The sequence below is a fragment of the Corvus brachyrhynchos genome, unplaced genomic scaffold (assembly GCF_000691975.1).
Source record: "Corvus brachyrhynchos isolate BGI_N302 unplaced genomic scaffold, ASM69197v1 scaffold106, whole genome shotgun sequence".
NCBI classification, from domain to species: Eukaryota; Metazoa; Chordata; class Aves; order Passeriformes; family Corvidae; genus Corvus; species Corvus brachyrhynchos.
In genome coordinates this window covers 5,575,022-5,590,986 of record NW_008238834.1, presented here as the reverse complement: position 1 = coordinate 5,590,986, position 15,965 = coordinate 5,575,022, and the positions used below count along the sequence as shown (strand labels likewise).

The following is a 15,965-nucleotide window of genomic DNA, read 5'->3' as shown; positions in this document are numbered from 1 at the left end:
GAACCAATAGAAGTTTTGCCGATGTGGTGCACATTTCACCTTCAAGCTTTAAGAAGAAAACTGTATCAGAATAGGCTTTCGACCTACATTTTTGTGGGGAACAATGAAAAATGTATTTCTTGCTAACTCACTCATCTTCTTTTGGTGAAAATTTTAGGCTGTTTCACTCACTTTAAAATTAAAATTAAATTGCAGTATATTATTGATAACCTTTCCTATTCAGGACATCAGTCATTATACAAACATAACTATGTAAACATAAAGCTGAATTTAAATCAAAAGCTGGTAGAAGACTCCTATTGGAGATTGGTCTAGAGAGTTTTCATTTAAAATGTAGATATAAAACTGTGCTGGCAAGAACCTTCTGAGTTGCCAGATGAGTCTAGTAGCATTAGCAGTACTACGAAAAGTCATGGTGAGATGATGGCAAATGTCATCATAAGAAATGACAGAAAAGAGCTGAAAATGAAGACCAGAGGCTAAAATTTGGTGGAGACAAACACAACAGACAGGGAACACCAAACAGGTCATCACAGACCTCTAAAGAGCAGAAATTCCCAGTTTAAGAGGAAACAATGGACCACAAAATCAAATTTAGTTTGTTATTTTCTCAGGTTTTCAATGAATGAAGGAGGAATGAAGAAGTCAAGAGTAAAAAACCAGAGCATTTTCTTATACTTTGGCTATACAGTTCCAATCAGTGGGGTATAAAAGGTTTTCTGTGATCTTAAAGTAATTTCTAGGCTTTTGGTAAAGAGATGGAAAGAACATCTTCATGACAATTTTCAAGGCCACACCCTAGATCTTAAGTGGTAGTTTTCTAATTGTGTCCAAATGTTTGTACTATGTGCGTGTGAAAAACATGACCTTTCTACGTAAGCAGTCAAATGAATTAGTGATGCTTCCAAACCACGAGGACTCCAGTGAGAGCTGGAAATGTTAGACTAAGACACACTTCTTCACAATACCCATAAAAAAGGCAAATACCAGAACAAGAAAAATCACCTTCTAAATGGGAAAACTAGTACATAATGCACAGCAGCTTTCTGGTTTCCTTCAACAACCATTTTGTTCTCCTGCTTATATGATTTTTGAGGTTTGTCTCAAATATTTCATCCATGAGGACTCTGAGGAAAGCTGTAGCATGCCAGCTATTTCAAAGTTAGGTTTTCAAATATACTGCAGCTCCTGAAGCTCTTAGAGCTACAAAGGCCATTAATATTTACAAAATACAGTGCCTCTCTCTTTAGTACCTCAGTGATGTGAGTAATTCTGAATCCGACAAGCAGCCCTGTTAAAGTCAGCCAAATGACTCCTGTGCATAGAGCTTGACTTTGTTAACTTTTTAAATATTGATGCTGGGGGAATAAGATGTAGCTCCTGGAATTCTCTGAGGAAAAAGAGCTCTTCTTGGGAGGAAGACTTCAAGACTCAGAAGACATTAGAGGGATGGTATTATCTTAGCTTGAAGCATCTTAACATAGGCACAAAATGCCTGGTCACGTTCTCCTGGGAAATAGAAACCTTAGATGGCCCAGAAGTGCACTAGAAATTTCCTCAGCACCTTTTGTAGACATCATGTATTACAAGAAGAGACCACTCTTGGTTATTTTGACATTTACTGTTTTGTACTGGCTTGTTGTAAGCTCTTTGGGGTTTGCACCAGGTTGTGCTGGGACAATGGAAAGAAGACTTTGGAGAATTGCCTCTTTAAGCTGTGTTGAGTACTTTCCAGCCTGTCACAGCCCGGAGTCTGAACCCAGATACCAAATTATCATGCAGTAGATAACAGCAGAATTTGCTAATTATCAAAACACCCCAACCACTCCCTGTAGCACCTAATTAATTATATAGGCAAGAGCTAATTCATCATATCACAACTCCAAAGGCATCAAATAAAAATTACGGAGGTAGGTGAAATGAGATCTCCAAAATAACACAGATGTTTTGTTACAGAAGAGGGTTAAAAATACAAGCGCTAGTTCGTGATTTAAAGCTATGGTACACCATGAGTGAAACGACTGCTTCTGTAAGTCTTACAGAGCTTGGCTGAAGTTTCTTTCTGAGCTTTGCAAGCCTGTACATATTCTTGGCTAGATAACCACTAAAACTAATTAATATTGCTATGCAAACATAGTAAATCATGTCTGGAAGCTCACATGCTCATGTCAGAAGAGTACAACTAAGCTGTTTTTGTGCCCTCTGTCATTGTGGGTTCATGCTCCTCTTCCCGCACCTGCCTAGATAAGAGCCATGATCCACGATAGGAGGTGAAGATTCATCAGGCATTCATCCTTCTTTTAATGATTGTGTTAGATCTTTCACTGTGCAGGCACTTTATGAATGTTGTGAAACTGTAATGCTATTCTTCCCATGAGGACACCAAATTACTTATCCATGCTTTTGATATAATGCGTCGTGGCTGAACTGCTGCAGCTCTCTCTCTCTCTGGATGATTTCCAATCAAGGGCTATATTTACGTCAGTTACAATTGATTCAAAATGCTTCCACAGGATCTTGAACAGGCTAACACATCTTTGTGAGTTTAATCCAAACCAGATGATATATGGCTTTATAGTAAAACAGGGAATAATCATGCTCGCACCTCTAGTTCTTTGTTTTGAGTTGGTAGCCCAGGTTAATATTCAGCCACTGCTTGGACCAGCATATTTTTTGGACTTTCAGGTGACTACAGATTATGCTTCCAAAAAGGGAGTAAGGCAGGCAGTCACCTAACTCCTATTTTCAGGAAAGACTGAAGGATTCCAGAGCACAAACCCTATGGACTTACAGGGAGAGTAAATGCTCCTGCTGTCAAAGTCAGTTTTGACTTAGGCATTTAAGTCACAGAAGAACTTTTGAAAATTTGCCTTCAACTTTATTATATATCATTACACTCTTAGTCCCTGGAGTTCTTTTTCTTTGGGCATTAATCTTGCCCAGTTTTCTGGGACTTTGACTACCTAAATTCCTTATCTTTTAAATTTGGCTTTGATTAACACAGTGGTTATTTATTCTTTTGCTTGGCAGGAGTTTCTGCAAGACTGCCATAAAGTCAGCCTGTTTGTTTTGTATTCTACTGTTAATCCCTTTTTCCTTTATGACATACATTCACAGTATCCTAAGGGGAAGATTACTATACATTTATACGGATTCGTACTCACATATAAATAAATGTATGCATACACAACAAAGATGGCAGCAAAGGGAGGGAACATTTAGTAATCTCCTAAAAGCCATTGTGAGAAAGTCTAGATAACACATGAAATGGAATGTTTTATACAACGTGAAGCAGGGGATCAACATTAATCAGTTGCTAAATGAAAGCATAATTCAAGATAAGAAATGGAACAGAGTTTCTTCAAAGAAGTTGGAATCATTTGGGTGGGAGAAAGTTCTGTCAAATTAAGAGACTGTTATATCATTATGATAACTTACACACTGCTCACCACCTAAGGTTTTCCAAAATAATGCATTTGAGGAGACTTTCTAGTAAGAATTAATTAAAAGAGTTGAAGAAAATACAATATTGCTTTGAGTTGCTAGGTTAATTTTCATCAGAATTTGATCACCATCTTAAAATCTCAACAGTGGAGAATTTGCAGCTATCTAGAAACATCTACATTTCTGTGCCTCACAGAGACTTTCTGAATTAGGAATCACTTTGCAAATTTCCTGGAAAGCCCTGCCTTAAAAAGCCCTACCATCTAAGAGTGAGCTGCCTTTTCATGGCATATACACGATCACCTTCACTGGGAACAAACAGGAGAAAACCCAGTGATGGGAGATCCTTCAGATTTCTTCCATTCATATGAAAAATGAGTCACAAAATCAGAAAAATTAGCTTGGACAATCATTTATGCTAGTAAACTCTATCTCCCATCCTGACAGAACACCACTGAGACTTGTAGTGACACTGTATTTACCGAAGAAACTCTATCGGTGCTAGGAGTATAATCCTCCAGCAAAAATTTCTCAATAATCCCACTGATTTGATTTTCTTTTCCAAACAAATCAACCAACAATCTAGGGAGCAAAAGTCGAATCTCCAGAGATATTAGCTGCCTGGATTTCCTTTCAGCGAGACTTTGTATTTGACAAGGGAAGAAGAAAATAGTTGCTCTTTCATCGTAATCAAAATCTATTAAAATCAATTATGTACTTATCATTTTGACCATGATCATCATTTTATGCTGTTCTGCAGCATCTGATGCCATTTCAGACTTCCCTTTGATCCCCAGTATAGGCCTCATGCTGCCCCTACAGAGGGAATAACAGGGTAAGAAATCCTTGAAAAGCTTTCCCCAAGGCAAGGAGTATTATTTCTGCTGATGGTCATGACCTTGGCTCATGATATTTTGCTGCAGGGGGACTTTGGAACCAGAAAGGTTGCGCTGGCCATGTCAGTATGTGCAAACTGTCACAGAGCAAGAACAGCTAAAAGAAACTCCTCAAGCACTCCTGATGTTTACTCTGGAGGTGCTGAGCTGTAAGTCTCATGCCAGCCAGCCAGTGGGAGAGAAATCCCCTGGAATCCTTGTGCAACAGATGAAAGAGCCTGTTTGTGAGTGTTGGGTTGATGGTCTATTGTTTTCATTTAGACTACATAAATAAGCTTCCAGTTTCCTTTAAACTATGTGGACAAGTCCTAGTTTCCAGCTCCCTTGAATTTCTCCAGTTTTCATCACGAGGTAAACAGTTTTAGCTGCTCTTCCCCACCAGTCTCCTGCCACACTGGATTTTTACCTGGTTATCAGTGACAAGCAAACTGAAAGTAGCCATTAGAAAGAGACTGCACTATCTGCAAATCCTTGCCTGCCAAGTGTACAGGACCAAGCCAGATCTGAGCACAATTTGAAAAATGAAGATTGGGGTAACATATTGGTGAATGTAGAAGCCCTTTAGCTCATTTAGCTGTGTAATCTCTATAAATGCATCACTTACATTGTCAGACCTGGCTTTCCTCCCATGGAACAAGTCAGAAGTTTCTTTTTTGTTATAGCTAGGTTTGTATAAAGCTCTTATTGAGCAAGTTAGAGTCTGGCCATGACACTGAGCTGAAATCCACGTAATTGATATAAACATCTATATGACATCAGAAGGCAAAAGTTGAAAAAGGCAAATTTCTGACCTCAAATCAAATGAGAGCAAAAATAGGAAAATTTGTGAACAATTCAATTTGAAATGAAGATTCTTCTCCCTCTGGAATATTATTCCAGTGGAACACATTTTTAAACAGAGAAAAATAAAATATTATAACAGAATGTAACTTTCCAGATGCACACCTTATTAATAAAACCTTGAAAGTGTTTATGTTAATAGATTCTTGAGGCACATTTTAATACAGCTTGAGTTAATCAAACCATGCATATGCCCCTCCTGAAGTTGCTTACACTTGCATTGTGTCCAGTTGTTTTTCTACAGTGGATCTTTTTTTTTGTCCCCCCTTTCCTGCCTGGTAAAGCTGGAAAATTCCACTAGTGATAACTCTGACAGATCGCTCCCCCTCCTGTCACTCCTTGTTTAAGAAAACAAGAGGGAGAGAACGTGGTCTGAAAGGCTGAGAAACTACTGATTTAGTAAATTCTACAAAGTCTTACCTCAGAGCAGAATAGAGCCTTGGTGTTATCCTTAAAGGAGCAGAGCAGAGTCTTTCCTAAACCCAACTTCTTCATGCTCCTAGTGGCAGTGAGTCCCTCCTCAGCCTATAATCACCGAGTTGCATATTCTGGGAGCTATCTGACAGCCTGTGACAGGATATTCTGCCTCTAGTCACACAAGGGCTGCGAGAACAAAGAGTGGTGGAGCTTCTGGCCCTTCTGGGAAACAGACTGACACTGCTCCATCACTATTTAAAGAGCAGATGCCTTCAGGATAAATCCTCTTAGTATGTTTTCCTGTTTGTGTCAGAACTTAAACCTTTTATCCGTTTCCTAAGAGGAGAAATAAAAAAGTAATCAGCACTAAGCCGCTCTGTAGCTCAGGAGAGTCCCTGTGGGGTGGCTCAGAAAAAGACAGAGCTGGCCTATGTGTCCTTCTGAAGGGATATGAGACACTGCCATTAGCATAACGCAGAAACTCATACATGGCCAGATGCAAACTGATGAGGCACTCTTTCTGCTCCACCCAGAGGAGAAGCACAGTGTGCAAAGCTAGAGAGGAAGGAGAAGGGAGCCGGAGTACAGCTGTTAAGAAATCAGATATTTATGGGGAAGCCTTTCTTGCTTTCCTTACAGTGGGATGCTCAGTGGGGGGTCTAGATGAATACTGAAAAAAGCATTCACCAGATTTATATGAATAGTGGCCCAGAATTGGGTTATGGCCACAAGATCAGTGAAGTCTTGAGATGCAGTGATAGTTTTGAGCTGCAGCTGGGGGATGAGGAAACACGCTGTGCAAAATATTCCCTGCCACAGGCAGTTAATCCTGTCAAAGGAGCCCTAAGAAATAACTCTTGAGTTGGTCAAACTTTACTCCCTCCACCAAGCCTTTGTTTATGCATTGAAATGCTTAAACGGGTCTGTCAAATTTACAGCATTCCTGTCATCGTTCCTCCAGCCTGAAATACAGGAGGAAAAGCTAACTTGCTGGTTATAAGCTTTTTAATATCCTACACTTCCTCCAAAGACATGGCTAAAACCCTACAGCAGAATAAAGGAAAAAGAAACCCTGTTACTTAATCAGAGAAAGCAAAAAAAAAAAAGACTGAAACAAAGGAGAGAGAAGGGAAAGGACTTCCTGAATCAGACAGAGATTTCCTAAGGGTCAGAAAAGAGCAAAACCAGAAGTGGCTTGGTTTTACAGTTCATCTTGAAGTTAAATTTGCTATGTGTTTTAAGCTGGACTAAATGTTACCTTTCTTTCTACTGGGAAACTTTTATGATTGCACAAATCCTTGAAAATTTTGAAAACTTCTAGTAATTTACCATTGTCCGTAGGTCTTTTTAGGGACTATGAGGTCATGCTTTAAAGGACAAACCGCAAGGAAGAGCAAACGTGGCTCAGGAATTTGGTAGTGGACTGTGGGGGTGCTCATGCTACAAATCCAGCTGATAGTGGTGGTGACCAAAAACTGCTTGGAAGCTCCTGCTGCTTTGCCTGGAATTACGAAACGATGCTAGTCCATATCATCCCAGCTTAACACCTCTACAGTGTTACTTTCTACAGGCATTCAAAGGCAACCTCTAGGCTGAATAGTCATGAGACTGCCCTCTCTGCTTCCTTCAAGGATGTCATCTCCCTCTTTTTAGTGAAGTGATGTACTGTCCCCACTATTACTCTCCTTGTGTCATATAAATATGGTTTTTGGATTGCCTTCTCCCGAGGTCGGTCTCTGATGAAATTTGTACAGTAATCAGTAACAGTGACTTAGGTTTTCCTAGAAAGTAAGGTGACCTATGGTTGCATTTTGTAAATATGAAATTTTCAAGCCATGTTCCTTGTGGCTCACTGCCTGTGGGGTAAAGAAAAATTTTTTGTGAAGGGAGACGAGGAAACGGAGGTCGTCTCACATGCAGCAATTCACAATGAGTGCATCTTCCCTCCGGCTGCTGTCAGCAATTAAAACACTCCCCATGTTTCAAGAAGTGCTGCATCCTCTCATTTAATGTTATGTGTTGAACCAGGATGTGTGAGTTAGAATGCTGCTTGCCACAGCCAGCAGAAAGTCACCTCCAAAGAGCAATTCAGCTCACCCATGGCTGAGAGGTCTGTCTTGCAGTCCCATAAAGGGGGAGAACAGTGAGGGGCTCACCAGAGAGCTATTAAATGCTGCAAGTGGATAACTGCTCACTGGACATTAGTACATTTAAAATTAAGGGAAGTGCGACCCTCCAGCTACAGTGTCCTTGCAATTAACATATTTTACCTCCAAATATACAGTATTTTCTGTAGCTAATTTTAAAACAAGCATTTAGGTTTAAAGGCTTGCCATAAAACTGTGTAAATCTGTCTAAACATCATTTTTTGGCCTCACTCTTTCAGGACCAGCACAGTGGTGAGCCCTAATCACATCTCTCCTATGAAAAATAAGGAGTGGTGAACCCATATACACAGGTGTCCCCCTAAAGATCTGCCTGCCCCACATCTTTATTCATATTTGAGAATTCTGTCTTATGGTTTGTACAAAGTAATTCTGAACCAATTCCATATATGGGACATAATGATGGAATATTTCAGCAGATATACTGAATGCCATACCTCCGATAAATACTCACACATGGTTTCACGCTATTCTTTTTCTAAATTTAAATGTAAGGCCAGTCAGTCATAAAAAATTAGCTATGCAAATAACTGATTTTTTTCAGGGCTTTGGCCAAACAAGTAATTGAACAAACTCTTCATTTAAAGTTAATCTGAAACAAAGCTATTTTCTTTTCCTGTATAACTTCGGAAGGAAAATAAACAGTTTGATCTCAGAGGTTTGTTTTACTTTTCTGTTGAAAGTTAAATCCACATAAATTAGGAAAAAAGCAGTTCATTTAGAAGATGTCGAAATGAAATGTTTCAGCTTTTTCTGATTTTTGCCAATTTTTTTCCTTGGCTCAAAACATGCTCTTGTAGGTTATTCTGATCAGCCCAAACTTTCTTTTCCCTTGAAAAAGAAATGTTCCTTTTATTTTGGTTCCACTTCTGAATACAGTCTCCTGTTTTAACAGGTCATGGCTGCCGGGGAATAGCTTTAAGGACTTGTCTAACTGATGTCATATGCCAGGCATGAAAATAAAACTACAAGGAAGGAACTGGAATAATTATCATTGGATTAATTATTCCACAGAAATTCAACAGACATTATTATAACCGTGTGGTGTTTTCTTCTGAAACATGACTGCTCTTTCCACAGTGTCTATATATTGATCTATTCCAGCTGTAGTGAGTAAAATACAGAGGCTTTTCTCCAAGCTGGATTTTACATTAATACTGGGATACATTATGCACACATGCTCCAAATCTGGCTTGTTTCTTGTAGTATAAAAATGGCAATATACTAAAGTTTAATAAGTGATGTATTTGAAAGCAACTATGTAGATAGAAAGAAAATAGTATTTCATGGCCAAGCAGTCCAGACCTGACATCAGCTCCTCAGATGTGACAGAAGATTAAACCTTCTCTTAGGAGATCTCTGAAGATCTGCTTCTTCTGTCTGGGCTTTGGCAGAGGATCTGTGAAATGTCCTACCTACATTCATGATTGATTAATTGTGGTCTTACCTCTGCCTAGGAGACCATTAATTTACAGAATAGGGATTTTTCAAAAAAGAATACTTAACCTCAAGACCATTTAGGCATAAAACCAGTCAGGCAAGAGGAGAGGGTTTACAGAGCTATATAAAAGGATTGCAAAACGTCCAGTGCCTATCTACGAAAACTGTGGAACAGAGAAATCCTTGGAGTGCGAGTAGGAAGGGTTTAGTTTGGCAACACCCATGTCCCTCCTCCCAGGAGGCCCATGGGCCACCGAGCTGGGTTTCACAAACGCACTGAGGTGGCTTTCTTTATCTGCAGGAGCACTCGGCGCACGCTGCGAAGGTCACCTGGACAAATGAACTTGCCTGGCAGAAAAAAACCCTTCTCCACTAGTAAATTAGCAGGAAGGGACTGAGCTTGTTTTGCAGGGCCTACTGCGATAGCCGTAAGCCAGGGCTGTATGTACACTGGAAACAGTGTCTGGAGCTGTGTGAGGGGGGAGCTGGGTTTTGTGCTGAATTCACAAACACAGTTTTTCTCAGGTGGGTCTTTGATCTTTGGACAAACACTATTTCCCCCCTTAGTTTTCAGTCAAATTGTCAAAGGTGACTTCTAACAATATTCTCCAATTAGGTCTTCCAAGAAAAGCCTGTGTTGCTTCTTGTACTAAACAATATCATAGACAGGCTGTTATTTATCCTAATTCCAAAGATTTACAGAACAGTTCCCTAAGGAAGCCACTTAGTGTCCCTTAGAGGCATAATTTCTTTAAAAGCTTAACCAAGAAGGCCAAAAATGAAAAGCTGACAGTCTGGAAGAAGAGTTACTGACTGAGTAGGACATGAATAACAAACACTCTAAGTCACATGGCAAGAAGAAAAAGAAGAAAGAAGAAAGAAGAAAGAAGAAAGAAGAAAGAAGAAGAAGAAAATAATTACTTGTTAGTATTGCTGATGTTGCTGATTCATTGTTGTAAGCCATAGTATTGATGACATTGCTGAAGCCGTTTTCACCTGGAAAGAAGGACCTCAGCTGATTGTCTGTAATGTTACCACTTTCTATATTCTCCAGAACCAATTCCTGCCAACAGCCAGACAACAGACTCATAGAACCTCAGAATCACAGAATAGCTTGTGTTGGAAGAGACCTTGAAGATTATCTAGATCAACCCTGAGCCATGTTCCAACCCTCAACCATGAATCCAACCATGCTTAGACCATGAACCCACTGTGCCTTGAAGAGGCTTTTCTATGTATAGTTTGGATTACTCCTCAAAAGAAGTGAAATTCTGGTCCTTAAAAGCAATCTTTTTTTTTCTGATCTTCCCCCCTTTTGGTTTTTCTCATCCCAAACCATCTTTCAAACTAGTTTTTCTTTTACTTCATCTACTTGATGTTGCTCCATGTCTTTGACGCACAGGGAAATGCTAGGGGTAGGGTTCCTGCAGTCTAAAATGATTGCCTGCCTCTCTGCTCCAAAACAAGAATATTCATAACATATGATGTGGGCTGAGGGTTCAAAGATTATTATAAAGAGTATAGAAAACCCAGGATGCATGACATCAAGAGCTGAAGGATTACTGCAGCTTGAGCAAAAACAGAGGAACATTGTTTAAACCCAAACAAAGCCAAACAATGGGTAAAAGCCCTGGCTTACTGATTGCCAAATGTAAGACATTTATTCTCCTTCCTCCCTTAGATGTTAACCAAGTACTTCTGCGCTAACTACAGCTAAACCACTGTAATGTATCAAGATATTTTTATATTAACAGATGTTCTTCACGAACGTAACTTCAGAAGTAACTGCCAGATTCCTATTTGGCCAATAACTTATTTTAAGAACTGGGGTGGGTTTCTGCCGAGTTTCTAATGATCACTTTGCTTCTCCTTAAAGGCACGGATTTAATTTGGAGAAAATACCTTACTAGTTTCACTTATTAGGCAATGTTAATTTAATCAGCAGTATTACTTGAGCAGGATTGTAAATCATGAAATGTGTTCCAGTAAAAGGACTTTAAAAAATCCCTAACTAAACAGGTATCACATCTGAAAATTCTGTTGGACATAAATAGACAAAGTAAAAAAGAAGTTTTTGCTTTCTGTATACAATTATGACTCTGAATATGCTCAATACATTACAAATTGCCCATCTCCAAACAGAAACAGAAATATACATAAGTTTCTTTAAACAGAAACATACATAAGTCAAAGACATATCTAATTACAATGTATACCATAAATATTAGGTTAGTCTAAGATTTTTCTAATTATTTGACATGAAAGCAGAACTGGGCTTGCCAGCGAGGCAGAATTTGACATGCCTCTCTTGTACAATGCAGTGAAATAGAGGATAGGGCAAAACAAACTTCTATTACCAAGTTTAAAAGAAAGAATCTACGTTACCCATTCCATCACAGACATTTCAACATAAAAATAAAATTATAAGATATTTGAAAATATTAGTATGAGATTAAAAAAAAAAAAGTAGATAAAATACTATTACCACTGCCATAGGGCATTAACTGCAGTTGAGGCCACCGATCTCTTTTCCTGACTTCAACCCAGAGACCCAGAGCCCACCATGATCAGCACTTGGCACACCCAGTGCAGCCAAACTCATGTCAGTGCCATCTAAGAAACAAAGACCATGGCTAGTACTGCTGAAAGTGGTGTTTTCCCTTTAATTGTGCAGGTCTGAATGGCTGAAGGTACTGGAGACTCAGGCTGGCAAAGGCACTGGGAAATGGGCATGCTCCCCGTCAAACGCAAATGCCTTCCCAAGTCTGAATGGGGTTCCTGCATGCTTTCAAGATCAAGGCTTTCCTCAACATCGAGAAATCTCTGGCTTCAACAGCACTGTCCAAACAAGATATACCTGGTTTGGCCAATAACATGAACAGAGATAGATAGATAGATAGATAGATAGATGGATAGATGGATAGATGGATAGACGGATAGATAGATAGCACTTCAGGACAGCTTTTCTTTCCCAGTCCCTCTCACAGTTGCACAAACCCAGCTGGGAGGCTTGAGGAGGACACCAGCCATGTGACAATGTCACAGGTTTCATGGAGTCCTACAAGATGATTATCTGACAGTTATTTCCTCTTGCAACACTGTTGCAGCAAAGCTGTTCAGCTCCCTGTTGTTCATGTAACAGCTGCTACTGATCCCAGCACCAATGGTTTCATTGGTCATTGGCAGATCTTTTTTGCACTGGCAAGGCAGAAGATAATTGTTGATTCAAACTAACAGAAAATTCTGGATCGAAGAGGCAGAAAATTCAAGATATTTTATAAAAGATGGTGTTTCAAAAAGGCTTTTGTGGCGACATTGCCAACACTGCAGTAACACTCTCCTTTGCCAGCTGATGTAATTGCAGGCAGTTGGTGTTCAGATGGTCCAATGGACAAGTGTTTCACAAGACCTCCTAAGAGCTGAGAGGGCCACTTATGTCTTACAGGACACGAGCTGGTAACTTAGTGTGGGTTATGGCTGATGGGGAGAAGCATGTGTTGTAAGGGGAGGCAGTGAAATCTGGCAATGTCACCCACACAGGATACATACAAGCACTAACTGATAAAGATGCCCCTTACTCCCTGCCCCACCAACATCTGGTTGGGGGTGCAGAAGACCTGCCAGGAATTCCCATGAGAATCCATTTCTTGATAGGGCTGCAGTGCTGTGTCTAGTATTCTGGACAAATTCCAGCATACACCCAGCTCTGTTTACAGTGCTCATGAAATTTCAGTCTGCTGCTTATGTCACCCGTGCTTACTGTATCTGTTTCCATGTGCTGTGAAAATGTTGCTGTGTATTAATATTATTATTATAATAATAACAATAATTATTATTATTAATTGGCGGTGTGAGTCAGAGGCAAAAACCTCCTGCTTGCTGTCCTTTGTACTAGCTACCCTGAAAATTACTATTCACCATCAGGAGCCTGCAGCCCACCTGTGCCCATGCAGAGTGCTGTGCTCCCTAGCCATGTCCTGATCGCACTTCAGGCAGAAAATGTCATTTTATATCCCTAAGATAGCTACATTTCAGTGATAGAATTGCTTCTTTCTCACTAGATACACTCAGAAAGTTAGGGGTATAAGAAAAGCACAGCAGTAACAACAAAAAGTCAGAGATGTTCCCATACTCAATTACATGGCAATTTTAAAGCTGCCTTCTTGGGCCCTATGAGGCATAGTGCTCTGGTCCAGTGAAGAATGATTTCTAGCCTCAGAGGGTATAGACATATGTAGATTTAATCCAATCAGTGATCCAGGACTACACTTTTGTCTTTTTCAGGCCCTAGGCTAATCTTATATCTGAGGAAAAGAGGTAAGTATTTCCTTTATTTTTGTCTCTCTTTCTGGCTGGCTGTTTAGAGATTATATCAGCTATTTGAAGACAGACGGACATTTGCAATGCTGGTAAAAATTTGTAGTAGAAGTGGAAGTGGAGAGTGGAGCAGGGGGCAGAGGAGCAGACATGGTGTTCCTGGAGAGTGTGTTTTTCCACATGGCTAAAAATGCTCGGTGTCTGCACTTCAGCAACACAGCTGATGCACTGCACGTGACAAACACCCCCCCTCAAATACACACACACACCCCCACGCATGCATGGATGCACAAATGTGTGCAGAGCACAGGAGAGACCACACCACAGTGAGTGTGTACACCTCAAGGATTTTTAAAGCATTAAGGATCAGCTGATAGAGGAATTACACAGCCTGACCCTGAAACTAAAACCTTGAGCAGATTTGCCACGACAGCAAAAAGCGTCTCTGCTTGTTTCATCATTCCTTTCTCACCACGGTCTTCAGACTAGTTACAAATCTGGCTACAAGATTTGAAAATTTGCTTAGTAATTGTAATTTACAGCAGCTCTTCACAAAGATTCACTATTATTGGAAAGAGATGGAAGCTGTGTGCACGGAGGTTGCACATCATGTTGACAGCCAGGGTTGGAGTTACCGACTTGAGATGTTTAATGTAGTGCGTGCTGTCAGACACACCACGAATTCTGGTTTACTAGGGATTTCTTTGATTTGATTTAACAGCTTATTGCCCCTTTGGAGTATATGCTGACTATGCCCGAGAATTTATTACACACTCTCCTTTTTGCTCTATAGCTGAAGTTTTTCACTGGCTGAGCAAAAGGAGTTTTGAATAACTCTAGGCAGCACCTCAGCTCAAGCAAAAATATTGTCCCCTGGAGTTTCCTCAGAAGCCAGTGGTCTATTCTGGAGTTTCCACTGTGGGCAACCAGTGGTCTAATCCTGCTTGGAACTGACTATTCAGAAGAAAAAGTATGGGTGTTGGAGTGGAGTGGAAAAGGAAAAATCTCACTTAGAAGTGCCAGGACTCAGAGCTGGAAAGAGTTTTTCCGACAAACCAGAAAAATTAAGCAAGGTCTGATTCCTTTGAGGTGCTCAGCACACTGGCCATGATCCAGTAAAGCACTTAAACATTAAGTGTGCTCTGGAGAGTGCTGTAGGGAGCAGCCTGAGCACTAAGTACCCGGCAGGATCAAGCTCCAAATAGGGACCAGACATAAACCAGATGGCATTATGTCAGCTTTGCCATATTAATAAGTTATTTTGTTTGCATTTTAATCTCTCTCTCCTTTTCTCTCCATTTTTGCTTTGCCTTTTCTATAAAAAAATTCATGTGTACTTGCAGAGGAAGGAAGGTACTGAAATTGCCCCTTATCACCTTTTCTCAAGTATGGAGTTAAAGCAAGAGTTGGGAAAGTGGCTGCTTGTTTTTAACTTCAACTTAAATCATCAGTACTTGGAAAAGGACCATCAGGAGTCTGGAGCTGCTGAAGGAAGGAAAATGCTGACTCTGTCCTCTAATGAGCTCTCCAAACATGTGTTGAGTGTGCTATTGCACTTGAGAGAATCAGTGCCTGCATCAGAGGTTATTTTAATGCCTTGAGGTTTTTTGGGGATGGGGGCAGGTAGGATGGCTGAGCTGGAAAAATGGAAGGCAGCTTTCTGCCTGTTTGTAAACCGGGTTCAAACTGAAGTGAGAATGCTGCCATGCAGTGCTCAGCACTCATGCATCCACTGAGGTCACCTGCCAGGAGGCAGAAGGAAAAAAATCAAGTTCTAGTTGCTGCTTTGTTTTTTCAAACAAGCTCACGGCTTTCCACATTTTTTCTTTCCAGCACAGTTACAACTATGTCCAGAACTTCCTCAGACTTGTGATTTGTGCAGATGCCAGTTTTTTACATGGATGCTTTTGAAATTGAGCACTGCCCAACTGGAAGCTGTCCTAGCTGGAGCCACTTTGCTGCAGGGAGGACACGGTCTCCAGCCGAGGTGGGACACGTGCTTCTTTCTCTGCACTGCTGGCACTGCTGACTCTCAAGACAGAGCACCCTGGGCTCAAGTCTGAGGCTCAGAGCTTGGATTAGGGCAAGCCAGCTGGCTGTCAGGCAGGTTAGGAGTATTTTTGCACAGGCTGCAAGTCATCGCTTTGTTGGAGCTGTGCGTGTGTGTGGGTTGTGCAGTGAGACTTAAGAGGAAATTTCTGTGATCATTTTAGCATCCAGGCAACTGGAAAAGGAGCTGATGGAGGCGCCAGACCTTTGCTTTCATGCCTGCATTAATCTTCTCCTGGCCTTGGAGAGAAATTTTAGATGAATTTAACACGTGTTCTCAGAGCTTTCATTCTCAAAGTTATTTGTGCTGTGGATCCTGACCTGATGAATGATAATGCCAGTGAATTGGCCAATATAAATTAAACTTCACTGGATAATAATTTTAGTGAGGATTCCT

The 15,965-nt window shown here is 40.5% G+C and overlaps 1 protein-coding gene across 6 annotated transcripts in view; it reads right to left on the bottom strand.

Annotated features, from left to right (window-relative positions):
* The window catches only part of ARHGAP28 (Rho GTPase activating protein 28), a 77,559-nt gene that overhangs the window by 45,968 nt on the left and 15,626 nt on the right, over positions 1-15,965 (bottom strand). For 2 of the 6 annotated variants that reach the window (XM_017738258.1, XM_017738261.1), the window contains exon 1: positions 5,601-5,844. The exons of the other annotated variants lie outside the window; for them this stretch is intronic. The gene's annotated coding sequence lies outside the window, so the exon portion shown is untranslated. Of the gene's footprint in view, positions 1-5,600; positions 5,845-15,965 lie in introns of those variants that run through there. 6 annotated transcript variants of the gene reach the window in all.